Raw genomic sequence first — 25229 nt, forward strand, 5'->3', positions numbered from 1 at the left:
AGGGCTTTATTTATTTTTTAAACAAAGTACCATGTAGCATTTGTGGGATTAATTGGAAGTAGTTTTTCAGCACTTTTCTCTGTGAGAATTCCTCTTTCGACCTGTCTTCTGAGCAAAGTTTGTAAATTAGACCAGGGCTTTTTATTGGGGTTACATGGCAGTTTAATCTATGTGTGGGGGTCTCCTAGTAATCGTCTTGCCTCGCTTTCATAATAGGTTTTACTCCTAATAACTGTGTTACCCCCCTTATGAGCTTTTTTAATTATCAAATGATCTTGTTTTTTTGAGCCACTGTAATGCTTTTTGTTCTGGCCTGCTGATATTTGACATTATTTGGGGGTACATGAGGGCACTTACATCATCGAGTACTTTTTGCTGGAACAGGCCCAGGCTTCCTCCAGGTAGAAGGGTTGGGGAAAACCTTGACTTGTTACCGCCAGTGAACTCGAGGAAGTCGTCCCTTAGGGGTTCCGTGTCGCTAAGGTCACCTCCTAGCAAAGAAATAAGAGAATCTAAGCACTCCTTATCTTGATGTGTGCCTTCTCTTTAGATGGAAAAACCCATGGGTCCAATTACTGTGGGGGATCTCTCCCTCTTTTTTACTTATTTCTTTTTTAACTGAGGTGTTGTCTTGGGTATGGAAAAACCTTTTGAGATTAAGTTTATGTGTATTTTTAAAGAGATCTATCTCAAAGTCCTCAAGACAGAAATCCTCAGTTAAAGGAGTAGTCTGGCGCGCACTTTTTTCATTTTATCCCGTCCGGGCTGCAAAATAAAAGAAAACACACTTTCTCTTACCTGCCAACGAGCCCCCAGAGCTCCGGTACAGGTGTTCGGTCCCCGGGCTGTATTCTTCTTACTTACTGTTAGCCCGGCATGTCACACGGAGCTTCAGCCTATCACCGGCCGCAGCGATGTCCCGCCTCGGCCAGTGATAGGCTGAAGCTCCGTGTGACGTGCCGGGCTAACAGGAAGTAAGAAGAACACAGCCCGGGGACCGAACACCTGTACCGGAGCTCCGTGGGCTCGTTGGCAAGTAAGAGAAAGTGTGTTTTCTTTTATTTTGCAGCCCGGACGGGATAAAATGAAAAAAGTGCGCGCCGGACTACTCCTTTAAACAAAAATTAAGACCTCTAGATAACAGCTTTACAACAGAATCATCAAGTACCACTCCTGACAAATTCACTACTGCAGGTGTTTCTTTATTCTCAAGGAAGTCCTTTTCCAGAGTGACAAAGTCCTTTAGTTGTTTAGACATGTGTTTGCATTTTTGCTTCTTCTTTTCTTTTTCTCCCTCACTTCTTCTTGTTTTTACTTTTGGTTTTCTCTAGATGAGGCGTTTTTTCCAAGTTTTTTCGACGACCATGTTCTCATAGGTTGGTCGCTTCTTTCATCTGAAGTGCTGGAATCTCCGTCGGTAGTCCAGAAATCTGACGTCTTTTTTTCTTTGTCTGTGTCTGTGTTTTTTCTTTTTCTATGTATGGTATTTATTGGATGTGCCGATTTTTAGTGTTTTTTTTAAATTATTTTTTGTCTTCATTTTGGCTGATATGGGAGAAAAAATATTACTGGTCTCATAATCCACGCGGTCTCGCAGGAATTTGTCCCTTTTTATATCCTTCATTTTCTGCGTTTGTATACATTTTTATCCAATTTAGAATTGAATTCCTCCCATGTTTCTTCTGTTGACCTGAGTCTCAGTTCACTTTTAGCTTGGCTTAATTCTTGACTTTTTTTCATATTCTTCAGCATTGCGTTGCAATACAAAGTCCAACATTTGCAAAGTTCCTCCATTTAGCCATAAACGCAGAGTCATCAGTGAACTGGGACGCCTCCTTATATCCTCTGAGGCCTCGTGGAACTCTGCCACAGTCATGGTAGGATTTCAAGGAATGTAATGTCCAAAAAAGACGTGTTTCTTTATCCGCCAATGTAATAATTTTAAACATAAGATTTTTGGTGCTCATAAAATGATAGAGATCTTTACCGTTACATTGCGTGAAATACACACTGGTGTCTGCTCGTCCAGCACTTAAAGTACTCTCCTCCGGGGTATCTTGATTATTTGCAGCTGCTTCCATATTCGGAGTAGATATGATAGTAAGCGTGTGGCGTGCTCTTGCAAGTGAGAAGATTCAAAAACAAATGATGAAGCAGTAGGAAATCAGTGCAGGTACTGCGCGCTTATCAATATCAACAGTCTCTAAATGGAAGACAACAGCTGACAGCAGAGTCCTCTGCCGTCAGCTATTGTCTTCCATTTAGAGACTGTTGATATTGATAAGCGCGCAGTGCCTTCACTGATTTCCTACTGCTTACGCAGTATTGTACTTGTCCTCTTATCCATCAGTAGTCCAGGGATCTGAACGACTAATTGTGAGATCATATGGGATGTCTATAAAAGGCCCCTCTGCCATCTTTTGTCAGCCATTGCCACGGTTTGCCTCTTGAGAACACCATTGTAACGGCAAAACATGTAGAGGCTGGCAATCTAGTGTGTTCATTTTATTGATCTCCAGATGGGTTGTTGGGCATCAGTGTTGCTCGCGAATATTCGCAATGCCAATTTTATTCGCGAATATCGCATATTCGCGAATATTCACGAATATAGCGCTATATATTCGTAATTACGAATATTCTTTTTTTTTTTTCCACAGTACACATCACAGTGATCATCCCTCTCTGCTTCCAGCTTGTGTGGTGTAAAGAAGGCTCTAATACTACTGTGTGAGACTGGTGTGCGAATTTTCGCATATGCTAATTTGTTTTATAAACCAATTTTCGCATAAGCGAATTTTGCCTTAGGCGAATTTTCGCATATGCGAAAATAAAACGAGAATATTATGAATATGCGAATATTCGCGAATATTCGTCCATATATTCGTGAATATTCGCAAATTCGAATATGGCCTATGCCGCTCAACACTATTGGGCATCTGCAGTACCCTAGATTCTGGAACGTAAGGGAATATACCCTGTTGTTCACTACTAATATACCACTCATCTGGCATCTATTTTAAAATTTCTGGGTTACAACACTGGTTTTATACTAGTATGCAATAAAATTTATATATTAGGTGTATTCAAATAGGGGTGTTTTACCCCAGGCTAGGCCTTGAGGTTTGTTGAATAAATTGAGAGGGCCCATTATTCCCTTTTGGGTGATTTGTTAGTTATACATTCTTCTCATATTCCTACTATTAATTCCCTCATACCATCTGAGGAGTTCATGCTAAAATACACGTCTGTGGACAAAGCCATCCAACAGATCCTGGCGTTTGGAAGAGGTACCTTGCTCTCTAAAGCAGATATATCAGATGCTTTCAAGCTTTTTCCAAGTCGCCCAGATCTTTGGAGATGGCATGGGATAAAATAGGAAGGAAGTTATTACTTCGCTACTTGTCTCACCTACGGGTCTAAAAGCAGCCCATGGCTGTTCGACAAGTTTGCCCCAGCACTCAATTGGATCCTCCTGAACTACTGTCAGTGTTCTCACTTGCCACACTACCTTGACGGTTTTTTGCTACTGGAATGCCTGCGGCTGATCCTGGGGATCTAGACTCACTCAACTACATTTTCCGCCCTTCCACTTCTCTCACTTTCCTCGGAGTAGTGCTAGATTCAGTCAATATAGTTACCTGAGGACAAACTGGTCCACATCAGGTCTATGGTCAACAATCATGTACTGTCCTCAGTATCTATGAGGCAGCAGCTTCAGAGTCTCCTGGGGATGCAGAATTTTGCTATGAGGGTTACCCCTCAAGGCCATGCCTTTGTTTCCAGACTCCTAGCACTACTGCCAATGGCCCAAAAGGCAGATTCCCTGGTTACTCTGGATCAAGCGGCCTTGGCAGATCTTGCCAATGTGGGATGAGTATTTAGAGCATTGGAACGGGGTCTCCATGTTCATCCCGAGAGCTTCTCAATCGTCCCCGGTACTACACACGGATGTGGCCACCTCAGTAGGGTATGCAGCCATATTCACCTCCCACTGGCTGGCCCAGTTCTCCAGGACATCCTCTCTGTTTGAGATTGTTCCAGTAGTAGCAGTACTCCAGTAGAAAAAGTTTTGTTTTTTTAAATCAACTGGTGCCAGAAAGATAAACACATTTGTAAATTAATGAATATGTAACATTAAGCACTATATGGGACTTTTATAAGACAGAGTGTGATTTAAAATAAGTGCATACCTGTATAGTTGTATAGGAGAGTGCCACGTATTAGCAATATAGAGGTACACAGGAACAGTGCATAGGCTTTAAATAGGGGCTGTTGATAACAAAAAGAAAGTGCCGTATTGTACACTTGTGTGGCTAATAAATGCTGATAGCATATGTACATAAAAACTATATGAAATAAAAGAAGGCACTATATACCTGTCTGTAATATTGGCATTTGTGCAAGTGGCTGCATAAAATGCAAATCCTGAGTGGTTCTCAGGTTGAGAGATTGCCGAGAAAAACAAAGTCTTCTATGTTATATAGGCCACTGTAGCTAATACTAGTTTGCCGTTACTTTACAGGCATATTTGTACCTGTGGTTTCCGTGCGTTTCCTGTGCGGTAGTTATTTAGATGCTGCTAAGTCCAAGAAAAAGCCTGTGTCCAGTGTTCCCCGACAAAGGAAACCACCTCTTTGTTTCCAAAACGCATTGGAAAGGATTGTGGACCTCTACAGCCACCATAGTGACATCACTACTTACAGTCAAACACCATCAGACTACCCGCTAACTGAGAAAGTCACGGTTGAAAGGCCGCTAGCCTTGGTGTTCTCCCATCACCTCTCACAACATTGGACACAGACTTTTCCTTGGACTTAGCAGCATCTAAATAACTACCGCAAAGGAAACGCACAGAAACCACAGGTACTAATATACCTATAAAGGAATGGGAAACTAGTGTAAGCTACAGTGTCTTATATAACATATAAGACTTTGTTTTTCTCAGCAATCTCTCCACCTGAGAACCACTCGGGATTTGCATTTTATTCAGCCACTTGCGCAAATACCGATATTACAGACAGGTATATAGTGCCTTCTTTTATTGCATATAGTTTTTATGTACATATGCTATCAGCATTTATTATCCACACAAGTGTACAAGACGGCACTTTATTTTTCTTATCCACAGCCCCTATTTAAAGCCTATGCACCGTTCCTGTGTATTTCTATATTGCTAATACGCGGCCCTCTCCTATACAGGTATGCACTTATTTTAAATCACGCTGTGTCTCATAAAAGTCCCATATAGCGCTTGCTGTTACATATTCATTAAGTACTTCATATAGTTGTGTATGACATATGAGAATTCATACCTTCAGTATAGCAGCTTGGTTGGGCCCATCCACACATTACCATATCCATTGTTAGCTCTATTGTTATATTGTATATTTAGATTTGTAAATTACTTTGATTTAAAGATCTCAATCCTTCCTGTACTTATTAGCTGCGGTATTGACACCTCTGTCCATGCCAGGAACTGTCCAGAGTACAAGCAAATCCCCATAGCAAACCTCTACCACTCTGCACAGCCCCTGATACTGACAGAGGTGTCAGCAGAGAGCACTGTGGTCAGACTGAAGAGAATTCCAGAAAGAAATACAACTTCCTCTGTAGCATACAGCATTTAAAACAGTGATTCCCAACCGCGGTGCCGCGGCACACGTGTGTGCCGTTCAGCACTGCCCGTGGTGCCGCGGGATTTTGCCGTGATTTTTAAAAAATGTTTTTTTTTTTTTTTTAAATGTCCCGCCCCAGCCTGACGGCGCAGGGGGGGGGAAGGGAAGTCTGCGTGCGCACTGCTCACACAGCGTCCCCCTGCATTTCCTGCGTCTCCTGTGTTCCCCTCCGTCCCCTGCGTCTCCCGTGTCCCCCGTGTTCCCCTCCTTCCCCCTCTGTTCTCTGTGTCCCCCGCGTCCCCCTCCTTCACCTGCGTCCCCCATCTCCCTTGCGGCGCAGTGAGCCGATAATGGTGCCAAGGGGCAGAACGAGCTGCACCTGCGCCGGACTCCCGTGCCTGCTGTGGAACTGCAAGCTGCGCGGGCCGGCTTGCTTAAGGTACCGTACCCTTTCCACCCCTCTGTTCACCTTCTCAACCCTGTCTAAACCCCCCCACCGTCACCCAGGTCCACCCTCTACCCCCCCCCCCCAGTCACTCATGTCCACCCCCCCTGTCAGCCATGTCAGCCTTGTCCACCTCCCTGTCCATCTCTATCACCCAAGTTCACCCACCCATGTCGACCCCACCTGTCACCCATGTCCACCCTCCCTGTCACCTATGTCTACCCCCCCCGTCAACCATGTCCACCCCCCCTGTCACACATGTCCACTCCCCCAGTCACCCATGTCCACTCCCCCAGTCACCCATGTCCACCCTCCCTGTCACCTATGTCCACCTTCCCTGTCACCCATGTCCACCCTCCCTGTCACCCATGTCCACCCTCCCTGTCACCCATGTCCACCCTCCCTGTCACCCATGTCCATCCTCCCTGTCACCCATGTCCACCCTCCCGTCACCCATGTCCACCCCCCCGTCACTCATGTCCACCCCCTCTCACACATGTCCCCCCACCTATCATCCCCGTCACCCATGTCCACCTCCCCTCTCACCCATGTCCACCCTCCTGTCATCCATGTCTGCCTTGTCCACTCCCCTGTCACTCATGTTTACCCCCCTGTCTACCCCCGTAGTCTACCCTGTCACCCATGTCCACCCTCCCTGTCACCCATGTCCACCCTCCCTGTCACCCATGTCCACCCTCCCTGTCACCCATGTCCACCCTCCCTGTCAACCATGTCCACCCTCCCCTGTCACCCATGTCCACCCTCCCCTGTCACCCATGTCCACCCTCCCCTGTCACCCATGTCCACCCTCCCCCTATCACCCATGTCCACCCTCCCCCTGTCACCCATGTCCACCCTCCCCCTGTCACCCATGTCCACCCTCCCCCTGTCACCCATGTCCGCCCCCCCCGTCACCCATGTCCGCCCCCCCCCCCCGTCGCCCACGTCCGCCTCCCCACTCACCCATGTCCACCCTCCTGTCATCCATGTCTGCCTTGTCCACTCCCCTGTCCATCCCTGTCACTCATGTTTACCCCCCCGTCTACCCCCGTAGTCTACCCTGTCACCCATGTCCACCCTTCCCTGTCACCCATGTCCACCCTTCCCTGTCACCCATGTCCACCCTTCCCTGTCACTCATGTCCACCCTTCCCTGTCACCATGTCCACCCTTCCCTTTCACCCATGCCCACCCTTCCCTTTCACCCATGCCCACCCTTCCCTTTCACCCATGCCCACCCTTCCCTGTCACCCATGTCCACCCTTCCCTGTCACCCATGTCCACCCTTCCCTGTCACCCATGTCCACCCTCCCTGTCACCCATGTCCACCCTTCCCTGTCACCCATGTCCACCCTCCCTGTCACTCATGTCCACCCTCCCTGTCACTCATGTCCACCCTCCCTGTCACTCATGTCCACCCTTCCTGTCACCAATGTCCACACCCCCCTGTCACCCATGTCACCTATGTTCAACTTCCTGTCACCCATGTCCACCCCCCATCACTCATGTCCACCCGCACTCACACATGTCCCCCCACCTATCATCCCCGTCACCAATGTCCACCCCCCCCCTCACCCATGTCCACCCTCCTGTCATCCACATCTGCCTTGTCCACTCCCCTGTCCATCCCTGTCACTCATGTTTACCCCCGTAGTCTACTCTGTCACCCATGTCCACCCTCCTGTTCACCCACCTGTCCCTTTGTTACCCCAGTCCACCCCTCTCTGTCACTCCTGTCCCTCTTTTACTCCCTTGTCCACCCCTCTGACCCCCTCTCTCCCCTGTCCACCCTTCTGTCACCCATGTCCACCCCCTGTCCACCCCTCTGTCACCCCTATGCCCCCGTCACCCATGTTCACTCTTCTACACCAATCTATCACCCTTGTACACCTCCCTACACCCCTCTGTACACTCCTCTACACCCCTCTGTCACCCATGTACACTTCTCTACACCCCTCTGTCACCCATGTACACTTCTCTACACCCCTCTGTCACCCATGTACACCCATCTGTCACCCATGTACACTCCTCTATAACCCTCTGTCACACATGTACACTCCTCTGTACCCCTCTGTCACCCATGTACACTGCTCTACACCCCTCTTTCACCCATGTACACTCCTCTACACCCCTCTGTCACCCATGTACACCCATCTGTCACCCATGTACACTCCTCTGTACCCCTCTGTCACCCATGTACACCCCTCTGTCACCCATGTACACCCATGTACACTCCTCTACACCCCTCTGTCACCCATGTACACTCCTCTACACCCCTCTGTCACCCATGTACACTCCTCTACACCCCTCTTTCACCCATGTACACTCCTCTGCACCCCTCTGTCACCCATGTACACCCATCTGTCACCCATGTACACTCCTCTGTACCCCTCTGTCACCCATGTACACCCATCTGTCACCCATGTACACTCCTCTACACCCCTCTGTCACCCATGTACACCCATCTGTCACCCATGTACACTCCTCTACACCCCTCTGTCACCCATGTACACTCCTCTATACCCCTCTGTCATCCATGTGCACTCCTCTACACCCATCTGTCACCCATGTACACCCATCTGTCACCCATGTACGCTCCTATACACCCCTTTGTACATTCCACTACACCCCTTTCACCCATGTATGCTCCTCTACACCCCTGTCACCCATGTACACTCCTCTACACCCCTGTCACCCATGTACACTCCTCTACACCCCTGTCACCCATGTACACTCCTCTACACCCCTGTCACCCGTGTACACTCTTCTGCACCCCTCTGTCACTCATGTACATTCCTCTATACCCCTCTGTCACCCATGTACACTCCTCTACACCCCTCTGTCACCCATGTACACTCCTCTACACCCCTCTGTCACCCATGTACACCCATCTGTCACCCATGTACACTCCTCTACACCTCTCTGTCACTCCTGTCCCTCTTTTACCCCCTTCTCCACCCCTCTGACCCCCTGTCTCCCCTGTCCACCCTCCTGTCACCCATGTCCACCCCCTGTCCACCCCTCTGTCACCCCTATGCCCCCGTCACCCATGTTCACTCTTCAACACCCATCTATCACCCTTGTACACCTCCCTACACCCCTCTGTACACTCCTCTACACCCCTCTGTCACCCATGTATACTTCTCTACACCCCTCTGTCACCCATGTACACTTCTCTACACCCCTCTGTCACCCATGTACACCTATCTGTCACCCATGTACACTCCTCTATACCCCTCTGTCACACATGTACACTCCTCTGTACCCCTCTGTCACACATGTACACTCCTCTGTACCCCTCTGTCACACATGTACACTCCTCTGTACCCCTCTGCCACCCATGTACACTCCTCTGTACCCCTCTGTCACCCATGTACACTCCTCTGTACCCCTCTGTCACCCATGTACACTCCTCTACACCCCTCTGTCACCCATGTACACTCCTCTACACCCCTCTGTCACCCATGTACACTCCTCTACACCCCTCTTTCACCCATGTACACTCCTCTACACCCCTCTGTCCCCCATGTACACTCCTCTGTACCCCTCTGTCACCCATGTACACCCATCTGTCACCCATGTACACTCCTCTACACCCCTGTCACCCATGTACACTCCTCTGTACCCCTCTGTCACACATGTACACTCCTCTGTACCCCTCTGCCACCCATGTACACTCCTCTGTACCCCTCTGTCACCCATGTACACTCCTCTGTACCCCTCTGTCACCCATGTACACTCCTCTACACCCCTCTGTCACCCATGTACACTCCTCTACACCCCTCTGTCACCCATGTACACTCCTCTACACCCCTCTGTCACCCATGTACACTCCTCTACACCCCTCTTTCACCCATGTACACTCCTCTACACCCCTCTTTCACCCATGTACACTTCTCTACACCCCTCTGTCACCCATGTACACTTCTCTACACCCCTCTGTCACCCATGTACACCCATCTGTCACCCATGTACACTCCTCTATACCCCTCTGTCACACATGTACACTCCTCTGTACCCCTCTGCCACCCATGTACACTCCTCTACACCCATCTGTCACCCATGTACACTCCTCTGTACCCCTCTGTCACCCATGTACACCCATCTGTCACCCATGTACACTCCTCTACACCCCTCTGTCACCCATGTACACCCATCTGTCACCCATGTACACTCCTCTACACGCATCTGTCACCCATGTACGCTCCTATACACCCCTTTGTACATTCCTCTACACCCCTTTCACCCATGTTTGCTCCTCTACACCCCTGTCACCCATGTACACTCCTCTACACCCCTGTCACCCATGTACACTCCTCTACACCCCTGTCACCCATGTACACTCTTCTGCACCCCACTGTCACTCATGTACACTTCTCTATACCCCTCTGTCACCCATGTACACCCATCTGTCACCCATGTACACTCCTCTACACCCCTCTGTCACCCATGTGCACCCCTCTGTCACCCATGTACACTCCTCTATACCCCTCTGTCACTCATGTACACTCCTCTTCACCCCTCTGTCACCCATGTACACCCATCTGTCACCTATGTACACTCCTCTACACCCCTCTGTCACCCATCTGTCACCCATGTACACACCTCTACACCCCTCTGTCACCCATGTACACCCCTCTGTCACCCATGTACACTCCACTACACCCCTCTGTCACCCATGTACACCCATCTGTCACCCATGTACACTCCTTTATACCCCTCTGTCACTCATGTACACTCCTCTACACCCCTGTCACCCATGTACGCTCCTCTACACCCCTGTTACCCATGTACGCTCCTCTACACCCCTGTAACCCATGTACGCTCCTCTATACCCCTGTCACCCATGTACGCTCCTCTATACCCCTGTCACCCATGTACGCTCCTCTACACCCCTCTGAATGCTCCTCTACACCCCTCTTTCACCCATATATGCTCCTCTACACCCCTCTGTACACTCCTCTACACCCCTCTGTACACTCCTCTACACCCCTCTAAACCCCTCTGTCACCCATGTCCACCCCTCTACACCTCTCTGTCACCCATGTCCACTCTTCTCCACCCCTCTGTCACACATGTACACTCCTCTGTACCCCTCTGTCACACATGTACACTCCTCTGTACCCCTCTGCCACCCATGTACACTCCTCTGTACCCCTCTGTCACCCATGTACACTCCTCTGTACCCCTCTGTCACCCATGTACACTCCTCTACACCCCCCTGTCACCCATGTACACTCCTCTACACCCCTCTGTCACCCATGTACACTCCTCTACACCCCTCTGTCACCCATGTACACTCCTCTACACCCATCTGTCACCCATGTACACTCCTCTACACCCCTCTGTCACCCATGTACACTCCTCTGTACCCCTCTGTCACCCATGTACACCCATCTGTCACCCATGTACACTCCTCTACACCCCTGTCACCCATGTACACTCCTCTGTACCCCTCTGTCACACATGTACACTCCTCTGTACCCCTCTGCCACCCATGTACACTCCTCTGTACCCCTCTGTCACCCATGTACACTCCTCTACACCCCTCTGTCACCCATGTACACTCCACTACACCCCTCTGTCACCCATGTGCACTCCTCTACACCCCTCTGTCACCCATGTGCACTCCTCTACACCCCTCTGTCACCCATGTACACTCCTCTACACCCCTCTTTCACCCATGTACACTCCTCTACACCCCTCTTTCACCCATGTACACTTCTCTACACCCCTCTGTCACCCATGTACACTTCTCTACACCCCTCTGTCACCCATGTACACTCCTCTACACCCCTCTGTCACCCATGTACACTCCTCTACACCCCTCTTTCACCCATGTACACTCCTCTACACCCCTCTGTCACCCATGTACACTCCTCTGTACCCCTCTGTCACCCATGTACACCCATCTGTCACCCATGTACACTCCTCTACACCCCTGTCACCCATGTACACTCCTCTGTACCCCTCTGTCACACATGTACACTCCTCTGTACCCCTCTGCCACCCATGTACACCCATCTGTCACCCATGTACACTCCTCTACACCCCTGTCACCCATGTACACTCCTCTGTACCCCTCTGTCACCCATGTACACTCCTCTACACCCCTCTGTCACCCATGTACACTCCTCTACACCCCTCTGTCACCCATGTGCACTCCTCTACACCCCTCTGTCACCCATGTGCACTCCTCTACACCCCTCTGTCACCCATGTACACTCCTCTACACCCCTCTTTCACCCATGTACACTCCTCTACACCCCTCTTTCACCCATGTACACTTCTCTACACCCCTCTGTCACCCATGTACACTTCTCTACACCCCTCTGTCACCCATGTACACTCCTCTACACCCCTCTGTCACCCATGTACACTCCTCTACACCCCTCTTTCACCCATGTACACTCCTCTACACCCCTCTGTCACCCATGTACACTCCTCTGTACCCCTCTGTCACCCATGTACACTCCTCTGTACCCCTCTGTCACCCATGTACACTCCTCTACACCCCTCTGTCACCCATGTACACTCCTCTACACCCCTCTGTCACCCATGTACACTCCTCTGTACCCATCTGTCACCCATGTACACTCCTCTATACCCCTCTGTCACACATGTACACTCCTCTGTACCCCTCTGCCACCCATGTACACTCCTCTACACCCATCTGTCACCCATGTACACTCCTCTGTACCCCTCTGTCACCCATGTACACCCATCTGTCACCCATGTACACTCCTCTACACCCCTCTGTCACCCATGTACACTCCTCTATACCCCTCTTTCATCCATGTACACTCCTCTACACCCATCTGTCACCCATGTACACCCATCTGTCACCCATGTACACTCCTCTACACCCATCTGTCACCCATGTATGCTCCTATACACCCCTTTGTACATTCCTCTACACCCCTTTCACCCATGTTTGCTCCTCTACACCCCTGTCACCCATGTACACTCCTCTACACTCCTGTCACCTATGTACACTCCTCTACACCCCTGTCACCCATGTACACTCTTCTGCACCCCACTGTCACTCATGTACACTTCTCTATACCCCTCTGTCACCCATGTACACCCATCTGTCACCCATGTACACTCCTCTACACCCATCTGTCACCCATGTATGCTCCTATACACCCCTTTGTACATTCCTCTACACCCCTTTCACCCATGTTTGCTCCTCTACACCCCTGTCACCCATGTACACTCCTCTACACCCCTGTCACCCATGTACACTCTTCTGCACCCCTCTGTCACTCATGTACACTTCTCTATACCCCTCTGTCACCCATGTACACCCATCTGTCACCCATGTACACTCCTCTACACCCCTCTGTCACCCATGTGCACCCCTCTGTCACCCATGTACACTCCTCTATACCCCTCTGTCACTCATGTACAGTCCTCTTCACCCCTCTGTCACCCATGTACACCCATCTGTCACCTATGTACACTCCTCTACACCCCTCTGTCACCCATCTGTCACCCATGTACACACCTCTACACCCCTCTGTCACCCATGTACACCCCTTTGTCACCCATGTACACTCCTCTACAACCCTCTGTCACCCATGTACACTCCTCTATACCCCTCTGTCACTCATGTACACTCCTCTACACCCCTGTCACCCATGTACGCTCCTCTACACCCCTGTCACCCATGTACGCTCCTCTACACCCCTGTCACCCATGTACGCTCCACTATACCCCTGTCACCCATGTACGCTCCTCTATACCCCTGTCACCCATGTACGCTCCTCTACACCCCTCTGAACGCTCCTCTACACCCCTCTGTCACCCATATATGCTCCTCTACACCCCTCTGTACACTCCTCTACACCCCTCTGTACACTCCTCTACACCCCTCTAAACCCCTCTGTCATCCATGTCCACCCCTCTACACCTCTCTGTCACCCATGTCCACTCTTCTACACCCCTCTGTCACCCATGTGAAAAAAAAGTTTGGCGCCTAATAGGTTTGTTTTGCAGGTTTAACGGTGAAGAATTGTGTGTGGAAGAAATCGTGATGATGGCCCAGACCAGATGGAGAAGAGAAGGCAACGATGCAAATTAGAGAAGACGTCATTGGTGAGTTGTTGTATAAAGCAGCACTTTAAACTACATAAATAGATATAGTGCATTGCGTTTTTTACTGTTTTTCCTTTTTTTTTTCTTCTTGCTCGTCAACCTCGGTAGCGGTGCCCCGTGGAAAAAATAATTCCCAATGTGTGCCCTGACCCGAAAAAGGTTGGGAAACACTGATTTAAAAGACTAACACAGCAACTAAAAAGAGGCTCCCGTGGTCTCTGGCAATATAACCTAATAGAAATGACATTTTAAACCTTGACCGATCAGTAGAATGAGCAATAAAGAAGAGGTCTTCTCTCCCCACTCTCTGTTTTTTTTTTTCATTTTAAAACCCTTTTTGAATTTCTTTTTTTTTTTTTTTTTACAAGTTTTTATTTACCTAGGGGACTTGTATAAGCAATCATTTGATACATACAATCTGTCATCCGTGTAAATTTATGTGATAGAAACACTTCTTGCACAATCCAAACCATACAATTGCTTAATGCAGTTTGTCATGGGATCTATCTTATGAGGATATCATGCAACATTGCCATAGTATAAGCATTGCCTAATTCCTTATAATGTTCAACTCTATAGGTACCAAGCCAAGGCACACTCAAAAGAGGACTTATCCACTCCTTTGAATGGCTTTGAGTTGTGTTGTTACTCTGTTAGTACTCCTGGAAATGTAGACATAAATTAAGACTAAGATGTGTCAGCACTAACTGGACATGGCACGGTAACACCAAGCTGTCGATTTAATCATACATTTCCAGAACACATAACAGTGAAATGGCACAATGCAGAATTTCATTTCTCAGTTAGGCTGGGTTCACATCACGTTTTTCCCCATACAGGAGCTCATACGGTAGGGGTGAAATTTTTTTTTCACATCTTATTCAAAAAAAAATTTATAAAAAATTTATAAAAAGTAAAACCTAAGCATAAGTGGTCCCAATAAAAACTACAGATCTTTGTGCAAAAAATGAGCCCTCATTCCTCCCCGTGTACAGAAAAATTTGAAAGTTATAGGTGATCAAAATAGGGCAATTTCAAACATACTAATTTTGTTAAAGTAGTTTGAGATTTTTTTTAAAGTGGTACAGTTGTAAAAAAGCATATAACATAGGTATCATTTTAATCGTATTGACCCACAGAATAAAGAAAACATGTCATTTTTACTGTAAAGTGTACAGCGTGAAAACAAAACCTTCCAAAATTTGCTAAATTGCGGTTTTCTTTTACATTTTCCCACATAATTAATATTTTTTTGGTTGCGCCGTACATTTTATGGTAAAATAAGTGATGTCATTACAAAGTAAAATTGGTGACGCAAAAAACAAGCCCTCATATGGGTCTGTGGATGGAAATATAAAAGAGTTATGATTTTTTGTCGAGGAGGAAAAAATTAAAATGCAAAAATAAAATTGGCCTGGTCCTTAAGGCCAAAATGGGCCTGGTCCTTAAGGGGTTAAATGTATTGCAAAGGAACTCTGTTTATTGTGTTTCAACACACAAGATCTATTCTCTATGTTTATCATTCAGACAAGGCCATGTTGCTTTACTATGTTGGTGTACAGCCGCTTTCCTTGAATTATGTATATTATACATTTTTCATCTCTTTTACTCTTTTACTGCACTTTCTTGTATATTATGTCTCATCACACTGCTGTGTGTAACGTTTGTTCTTATAATATTGCACAACTAAGCTGGAAAGAAAATGTTTTGCTTTATGACATTAGAATAGCAGTTTGCCAAAAATAGGAATCCAGAAATTCTCATGAAATTTACTACAAAAATGTTAAGGAACCAGGGGATATTTAGAAGTTTGCTTTAATGCAAACTGTTGGTATCTCCTTGTAAAGTTGACAGTATACTGTATATTAGAGAAATGCTTCATGAACTTGTCAATTTGAGAAAGTCAAAAGTAGAGTTAACTATTCAAACTATTTAAAAAAGTGTGGTTCTCCGAACAGGATCTCTGCAAAGCGGCAATGAAATAAGCCTCGGAAATTGTATAACACTTCTTAAGAGCTCTAAACCACTGTATAACACTGCCAGGGTCTCCTAGGAATGAATTGAACTTGTTTTAAAGTGGTTTTAAGGCTAACGTAATGTTAAAGTTACTGCAACATGTGGTAACTAACAGCTTGTTTAAAAACAAACTGCACTAGTGGATTTTGTAAGTTTTTTAACATCTTAAGAATGGCGCATAAAGTATCCCTTTTTGTTGGCAAATGCTTGTCAGTTTTAAAATGGACAGAGATATGATGAAATAGGTGAAAATAGGATATTTTCTGCAGCGCTGGACCATGTAGATCAGAAGAAACTAAGCTCTAATAAGTAGGTAAAATAACGTTTTATTGTAGAACATACATTGTGTTTCCGGCCTGGACAAGGCCCTTCATCAGGACAGTGCATGTTGCATAATGAAATCAAACAGGTTTTTATAGGAACTCCATGCGTATATAAAGAAAGGTCATATAAATTAGGCAATTCACCATGGGACAGCACAAAAGAACATTGCGTAAGGTAGCATGATTCTAGCGACATATTACATTGGTTAAAAAAGACAAAAAGAGAAAACATTCACAATTAAAATGGAATATTTATAAAATAATGAGTAATGATGAGGCAGTAATTAGAAAAAAACTATTTTACACATTTCAAAAGTACTAACCGCAAACACATCGCCGCTCCTCACCAGTTTCTAATGAGGATAATGGCTAGTGTGTACGGGGAAAAGCACGGGTGTAAATGGGGAAAATACTGAGTGATGTTTGAAGCGCTATGGACGTAGCGGAGTTGAGAATGGGCAGAGCTACACCAGGTACATAGAAGGCTGGCCTGGATGCCAGCTATTTGTACCGAGCGCTATAATGGTGGTGGCGGGGTTTGGAATGGGCGGAGCTACCCTGAATGTCAGGGATGTGTACGTAGATCACTATAGTCACTAATGTTTTGTATCCCTCTTTGAAGATCTAAATGTCTCGATGGTAACAGACAACAAAATTGTTATCTTGCAGACAGATGGTTTATAGTATGTTACCATGAAGACACATAGGCCTAGATAGTAGTTTTATGACAGAAATTGTTAATTAATTTGGAGCCATAAAGATGATTGTGAAAGATATAGCTTCATTTTTGTCCATAGTATATAACATACTTTATTGTGCTGTGGATTGTCACAAAAAAAAAAGGCCTGAAGGTGATTTCTACAATAAAAATTTTCAAAAGCTTACAGGAACTGCTGAATGAAATATACTTTTTTTTCTTATTCATTTTTAGATTTAGTGCCTAAAGCCTTAGTTTTTAGGCTTATTTACATAAACTGATATAACTGACCATTTTGGTAAATAAAAAAAATAAAAAAAATTAATCATTAGGATTATGTATTTCCAAAACATGATTTACTAACTTTTTATTTATTTAATTGTTATTTCTTGTTATTTTATATATAATGCCTGAATTTCCTCACTATATTGTAATTTGAAAATGACTTTGGAATGGTGCCACCTAGAATCTGTGAAACGCTTTGACACGTCATATAAAAACTGTAATGTTTTACTTTTCCAGAAACAAGTATATTGTATGTCTTAAATATTTTACTTTTTACGTGTTTTAGGAAGTTTTGCTGTTTCATATTTGACCTTATTTTTAAAGTTCCAGAGTTGTGCTAATGTCTCCAGCCTTAGGTGAAGAAATCTAATGTAGCTATGGAAACCAGCCAAAAAAGACTTGTGTAGGATCTGCCACAAGGGCTATTTTTTGAATTCCCACCAGCTATGAATCACTTATTTTGTCAGGTTAAACTTACAGGATGTCTAAAAATCAAAAGAAAGTCATAGCTTCTTAAATTTAACTCTTTAATGACCAAGCTATTTTCTCTATTTTTCATTGGCACATTATAAGAGCCATGACGTTTTTATTGTTCCCTCAACAAACCAACATGAAGGCTTGTTTTTTGTGTGACAAGTTGTACTTTTGAATGGCACTATTTTGGGGGTACATGTGACTTTTTAATTGTGACTTTTTAATCACTTTCTCTTTGTATTTTTTAGAAGGCAGATTAACACAATATAGTAATTTTGGCAAAGCCAAGTAGGCAAAACTGCAAGGTAATCCTATGGGCCTTTATTAGGCCCCATATTGTCATGGAAACCTATCCATGTCCCAGGGATTGTGTCAGGTGAAAAAGGTGTGACAGATGTCAGAAACAACTTAGATGCCATAAAAGCAATTTGACCATGACATATAAACTACAAGGATTTTACTGCTCCTGGTAGTTAGAGGAGGATCCCTGTTGTTATGTAACATCTGAGCTTGTGTGATATTCACCACAGAGCACCAGCGCCAGGCTGCTTCTGCTCCACCAACACAAGACATATTATATCCTTTAAGAGGTTTCTAATTTAGCAAAATATTATAAATCATTGTTTCAGTTCATCTTTTGAAGGACTTGCCTGGGCTTAAATATATACATATATACAGGGTGGGCCATTTATATGGATACACCTTAATAAAATGGGAATGGTTGGTGATATTAGCTTCCTGTTTGTGGCACATTAGTATATGTGAGGGGGGAAACTTTTCAAGATGGGTGGTGACCATGGCGGCCATTTTGAAGTCGGCCATTTTGAATCCAACTTTTGTTTTTTCAATAGGAAGAGGGTCATGTGACACATCAAACTTATTGGGAATTTCACAAGAAAAACAATGATGTTCTTGGTTTTAACATAACTTTATTCTTTCATTAGTTATTTACAAGTTTTTCTTTGTTTACAGCCATTGACATGTCGTCGAGGTTAACACGTGAGGAGTGGATAGAAATTGTGTTGATGTCTGGTGAACGCAGATGTCTGGTGAATTGCAGCTGATTTCAATGCAAGACTCGCTACGAGACCACCCATCTCCCATGCTACAGTTAGCAAACTGCTTGCTAAGTTTCGTGAAACTGGTTCAGTGTTTGATTTGCCAGAATGTGGATGCATGAAATCTGTCACTAATGAAGAAAAATCAGTGGCTGTCCTAGCTTCATTCAGCAAGAGCCCACAGCTTAGCACTCGCCGCATGTCACTGGAGAGTGGCATTAGTCGAACATCCCTTTGGCGGATATTAGCTACTCACAAATGGCACCCTTATAAACTCCAGCTACTGCAGCATCTCAACGAGGATGACCTAGATCAGCTCACTAAATTTGCAGAATGGGCAAAACAAAAATTGGAACAGGACCCTCAGTTTACGCAGAAGATTTTGGTCAGTGATGAGGCAAACTTTTATGTGAATGGTGAAGTTAACAAACAAAACCACCGCTACTGGTCTGACACTAACCCACATTGGATAGATCCCAAGACTGTTGGAACACAAAAAATGATGGTATGGTGTGGTATATGGGGTACAAAGATAGTGGGGCCATTCTTCATCAATGGAAACCTCAAGACCACTGGATATGTGAAATTGCTACATGATGATGTGTTTCCCACTTTATGCACTGAAGCTGGCACATTCCCTAGGTTTTTCCAGCAAGATGGTGCACCACCACATTATGGGTGTCAGGTCCGAGCACATTTGATCAGTTTCCTGGAAAGTGTATTGGTTGTCGTGGGCCGATCTGACCCCCTTAGACTTTTATCTTTGATGGTCCTCTGAAGGAAATTGTCTATGCTGTGAAGATACAAGATGTGCAGCACCTGAAACTACGGATACTGGAAGCCTGTGCTAGCATTTCTCCTGCGGTGTTGCTATCAGTGTGTGAAGAGTGGGAGAAGAGGGTTGCATTGACAATCCAACACAATGGGCAGCACATTGAACACATTTTATAAGTGGTCAGAAACTTGTAAATAACTCATGAAAGAATAAAGTTATGTTAAAACCAAACACATAATTGTTTTTCTTGTGAAATTCCCAATAAGTTTGATGTGTCACATGACCCTCTTCCTATTGAAAAAACAAAAGTTGGATTCAAAATGGTCCCCACCCATTTTGAAAAGTTTCCCCCCCTCACATGTACTAATGTGCCACAAACAGGAAGTTAATATCACCAACCATTCCCATTTTATTAAGGTGTATCCATATAAATGGCCCACCCTGTATGTATATGTGTGTGTATATATATATATATATATATATATATATATATATATAATCCAAACGAAAGTAGCACCTCCTGAGAACAATGTGGTCGGGTGCACGCCCTAGAACCTCGGTGCTCCGGTCCGTAGTAGATATAGATCAATGTAGGCAGCACACCAAAATTAGTGCAAAATTTAAGTGTTTATTCCAAGGATAGGTGACAACGTTTCGACGATCTCACACCGCCATTTTCAAATGGCGGTGTGAGATCGCCGAAACGTTGTCACCTATCCTTGGAATAAACACTTGAATTTTGCACTAATTTTGGTGTGCTTCCTACATTGATCTATATATATATATATAGGAGGAGCAGCACACCAAGGATGCAAAGATGTAGCGGGTGCAAGCGGGCCCAATCGCAGCCCGGGTCACTGGCAGCAGTAGTGATGTATAGTAGAATAAAGCGTCCCGCAGCACTCCAATAGTGATCAAATAAGGTTTATTTCCTCATGGTAAGATACAACGTTTCGACCGTCACCACGGTCTTATTCAAGCTTGCTTGAAAAAGACCGTGGTGACGGTCGAAACGTTGTATCTTACCATGAGGAAATAAACCTTATTTGATCACTATTGGAGTGCTGCGGGATGCTTTATTCTACTATATATATATATATATATATATATTTTAGATGCCTGGGCCCTGAGTAACGTCGGACCCAGAGCTCCATACTGCTGCTCAGCCAATAACTGTTAGGAGCGATGTCCCACATCGGAAAATTATTGGCTGAGCAGTAATGAGACACTTTGGGCACTGATGTCCCCCTGGCCTATGCATCACGATTTATGAGAGGAAGAGGATCGCAGCTGGGAACTGGAGCGGACATGGGAGGCAACATGGGAAGAGTCAACATGCAGTTAAGTGGGAAAAGTTATAACCCTCCCTAGCACTGGATAACCCCTTTTTAAGTCTTCCCATTAAGTATAGCCATTGATTGGCTAAGCAGGAAAAGAGGCTACTTGTTCCTTGTAGGAGAAGAAGCAGCACTAACATTAGAAATTGCGTAATAGTTAGAATGTGCAAGCTCCAAACAAATTAGAGAGTGGCATATTTTTCAATGACAACTTTGCCGGATGTGAACAACTTAAAAAGTATCTGTCATCAAACCATATTTTCTGAAATAACTCAGATTATATTCAATAACTACTCCTAACACACCTTCTGTCCTTATTAAAAAATAAAAATAAAAAAAAGTATGAGCTTTAAAAAGCTCTGTATTGTACCTTTTTAACCTTGCTCAAATTTAGTGAGCTACCAGCAGGAGAAAGTGGCTGTTCCCCAGCAGGCGCAACATCACTGAAGCCTGCGAGAGCTGTACCTCGCCATGCATTTCCTGAGTTTGGTCTCCTGCCAGACTGGGAGGAGACCAAACTAACTGTTTGACTTGCACAGGGAACAGAACAGAGCCACCCAATGGCTGTTTTTTCAATCACATTAAAAACATATAAAGGTTGAGAATTTTAACAGCAAGTAAATAGCAAAATGTATTATAATTACATAAGGAACAATATATTAAAAGTTTACTTTGGTGGCAAATACTCTTTAAGACTCAATTACATGACAGTATTTCTGTCAGAATTTTGCATCAGTATTTGTAGGTCAAAATATCAGTGGGTCCAAAACTCAAAAGCACAAATCTAAATGTTGTAGTTTTTCCAATGATTAATATCTAATAACTGGGAGGTTGAGATCAAAAACTGAACCCGTAGAACCCGAGTCTGGTCAGAACTTTGCTATAGTAGCAGAAATTTCTGCAACAATTCTATTCATCCCTTCTGAATAATTGTCCAAGTTAGCTTTTTGTTCTCTTCAGTGGAACAAAAGCAACATATTTTGTAATTCCCTAACGTTTCAATTCAGTCATTTTATGTAGACTTGAGTTAGTGTGCAATAAAACGTGTCTGTACATTACCTCTGTACAGTGCTGACATGTGACTGTGGTCAGTGAAATTTTGAAATAGCTTCCCATTTATATGGCATTATTTATTTTTGTAGAAGAAAGTATAAATATCCTGCGCTGACCTTTGATTTTACTTTTATATTTGCTTGTTCTGTTACCTCACAATATTGTTATCAATTTAAAAAACATGATTATGCCAATAGATTTCATGCCTGGCTTACTGTACAATTACAAAATGGGTGTTTTTATTCATAAAGAATCCAGTATTTGAGCCCTTGTAACAACATTTTTTGAGAACCTTCATACTACTATTTTAGTGTTTAATACTGTAAATAATTTATTTATATTTTAGACCTTGATCCAGAAAAACATCATTTGCAATCGCTATGGATCATATTAATCTCTCAAAAGATTTTTCTTGTTTTATTATGAGAGAATAAAGCATTAGACTAGATAATTCCACCTGTCATGGACAATGGAACCTGAAGGAATGAAACACTGAGGCTAGAAAAGATTGGAAGTTCACATTCATTTATACAAATTGCTCTCTATGATATAATAGAATTATTTCATTTTTTTAATATTTTGTCTGTCGTATTATTTCTTTGTCTTTGTAGACAGAACAAGTTTATTTTTCAATGCAACCTGTACTTTCTATTAGAAAATAAAACTAAGGCTGATTTTACGAAGCTGTGGAACTAACACAAAGAAAAATGTTAAAGGGGTACTCAGCCCCTAAACATCTTATCCCCTATCCAAAGGGACTCCCCGCGATCTCCGGCACAGTACTCCAGTCATCCGGTGCATGGATTGAACTCCGCTCTGTGCAAGGTGAAAGGTCACCACAGCCATCACGCATTCATGTCTATGTACTATCCGTCACATCCCCTCCTATAGATATGAATGGAGGGGGCATGGCATGATGTCACGAACACTGAAGTTCCAAGCTTGCATGTTCAGAGCACCATGGTGCCAGCATGAAGATTGTGGGGATCCCAGGGCCGAACCCCCCCACGAACAGACATCTTATCCCCTATCCCCTATTTTAATAGAGGATAAGATGACTAGGGGCGGAGTACCCCTTTAAGGGTAAGGTCACACGGATTATTCCTTAAAAAATATTCAGTATCCTTCCATTACCTGTGCACTCCAGTGATGGATTTCTGAAATAAGGTGGTATTTGGCTGGAAAGCAAGGAGCCCTTGTTCTGTTCTGGTGAAAGGTATGTGGCCAATATTGCCCCTTATTGTAGTAGTACATGCAACTTAGCTATTTAATATATGCAATACGTGTTATATATGCTTGGTAGAGATGAGCGAAGTTACAGTAATTCGATTCATCACAAACTTCTCGGCTCGGCGGTTCTGACTTTAGCCTGCATAAATTAGTTCAGCTTTAAGGTGCTCCGGTGGGCTGGAGACCCTCTCCTAGGACTGTATCCACTTTTTTCAGCCCACCGGAACACCTGAAAGCTGAACTAATTTATGCAGGCTAAAGTCAGCAACTGCCGAGCAGTTCGTGATTAATCGAATTACACTAACTTCGTTCATCTCTAATGCTTGGGCTAAATCCACCAGGGTTAAATATCAAAACATTGCAAAGACCATTATGAATAGGGAAACCAATCATAATTCACTAAGTGATAGAAGACCTGAAACAGCTGGTTGGCCATGTCTGGATCTGTGACCTGACTGTGTTGTGAATAAAGAAAAGATGTATTTATTGTGAGTGTCATCCTCTCTACGGAGTGCCATCCTCTTTGTCTTTACTGGATTGTTAAACCAATGATAAAGGCTGGGTATGGAGAAGAGGGCCCTACGGGAATTAAATCTAGTCACCCTAATCTTCAAAGGGCACAATCCAAAATGAAACATTTGGGCATTAAGGAATGATTAAGTTGTAAGGAATTTAGTTAGGGCATGTTCACATATCACAGTGAATTTATAAAAATAGATTTTAGTTCTGCATCCTGTGCATGTAAATGGGGTTCAGCAACCCTGTCCAGATGTACACATGTGATCTGTTCACATGTACTACGCACGCACTCAACTGTTATGGTCGGATCCTCTCCTATCAAGCACGCTTGTCTCCATAATCAGAATTGAAATTGGTGACGCCTATAGAGGGATCTAGTAATGTACTTTAAGTCTTGTTGTGATATGTAATTGAAAAACGTACTTGTTAAACACTATTTATCCTTTTTATCATGCAGTGGTCACATGTTTATTAAGTAACAGATTTTAATGTCAGTTAAAACTATTGATGTGACGATCACTGAATCCTCATAAGCTTTCTGTCAGACAGCCTGCCACTAGGAAAGTGATGGTGCGTAACTCTGATATAGACACTCATTCTCATTTAGGTCTTCTGACCTGTGCCCTACTTATAACTACATTGTGCCTTGTTACAATAAGCAAATCAAATAAATAGCTCAGGGTGCCACCACATATGTCAGGTGATGTGGCTCAGCCGAATCACTGGCCACAACTGATGCCCCAAGCTGATGAAAAAGTGAAACAGTTGTGGCCTGGTCCAGTGCCCTGTATTTTCTATAGGTCTGAAGGGGGAATGCTACAAGATGTGTTCTCTGGTCCGGTATCTCAATTGAGATGCTAGCTTAAAGAGTACCGTGCATCAAACCATATTTTCTAAACTAATCCAGATTATATTCCCTAACTACTTCTAACACCCCTCCTGCCCTTAATTCCCTCCCCCCAAGCTTTAAAAAGCTCTTTATCATACTGTCCTCTTGCTCACATTGTATGAGCTCCCGGCAGGAGAAAGTGGGTGTTCCCCAGCAGGTGCAATGTCACTGAAGCCTGCAAGAGCTGTGCCTTGCCATGCCTCACACGCACTCCCTGAGTTTGGTCTCCTGCCAGGCCAGGAGGAGACCAAACTAACCGTTTGACTTGCGCAGGGAAAAGAACAGAACCACCTAGTGGCGTTTTTTCAATCACATTAAAAAGATATAAAGGTTGAGAACGTTAACAGCAAGTAAATAGCAAAGTGTCTTACAATTACATAAGGAACAATATATTAAAAGTTTAGTGACAGATAA

General features: G+C 44.7%; 1 protein-coding gene and 1 long non-coding RNA gene across 6 annotated transcripts in view; one reads left to right on the top strand and one right to left on the bottom strand.

The window, feature by feature from the left end:
* Window positions 1-25229, top strand: part of GAB3 (GRB2 associated binding protein 3) — a 266527-nt gene that overhangs the window by 92349 nt on the left and 148949 nt on the right. The gene's annotated exons all lie outside the window — the stretch shown is intronic.
* LOC130290902 (uncharacterized) overlaps window positions 1-25229 on the bottom strand; it is a 176702-nt gene that overhangs the window by 22886 nt on the left and 128587 nt on the right. The gene's annotated exons all lie outside the window — the stretch shown is intronic.

This window comes from Hyla sarda, chromosome 9 (genome assembly GCF_029499605.1).
Source record: "Hyla sarda isolate aHylSar1 chromosome 9, aHylSar1.hap1, whole genome shotgun sequence".
Taxonomy (NCBI): domain Eukaryota; kingdom Metazoa; phylum Chordata; class Amphibia; order Anura; family Hylidae; genus Hyla; species Hyla sarda.